Source organism: Octopus bimaculoides, chromosome 18 (assembly GCF_001194135.2).
Source record: "Octopus bimaculoides isolate UCB-OBI-ISO-001 chromosome 18, ASM119413v2, whole genome shotgun sequence".
In the NCBI taxonomy this organism is placed as follows: Eukaryota; Metazoa; Mollusca; class Cephalopoda; order Octopoda; family Octopodidae; genus Octopus; species Octopus bimaculoides.
Window position 1 is genome coordinate 7,488,233 of NC_068998.1, and position 666 is coordinate 7,488,898.

The window sequence follows — 666 nt, forward strand, 5'->3', positions numbered from 1 at the left end:
AAGAAGAAGAAAGAAGAAGAAGAAGAAGAAGAAAGAAGAAGAAGAAGAAGAAGAAGAAGAAGAAGAAGAAGAAGAACAAGAACAACAACAACAACAACCATTGTAATGGTTATGTTATTGCAATCCAAGAACAATGTTTAAGTCTAAATTGATCCTGATAGGATTTGAACCCAAAACATTTTGAATTAGACAAAATTACTGCAAGACATTTTGTCCGACACACTAACAGTTGCCAAGTCACAACCTTAAATCACTCGTGACGAACACAATAAAATGTTAGGCAAAATGTTTTGAAGTTCCAAGAAAAATTTGTTTTTGGAATGAGTTTTTTTGGTATCAGTCATTCTGGCAGTTTTATAAGGAGAATGCAACTAATTTAATTTCATTGGAAACACTAAAATCAAAATAGATATTATGAACAAATCTAGTTCAGTTGTGTGTGTGTGTGTGTGTGTGTGTGTGTGTGTGTGTGTGTATAGATATATAGATATAGCTATAGATTTGTACATACATGCATGTATACATATATAAACATATATATGCATATATATACAGGCATACATGTATATATACATATATGTATGTATATACATGTGTGTGTATATATTTATATATATATATATATATATATATATATATATGTATATATATATATATATATACATA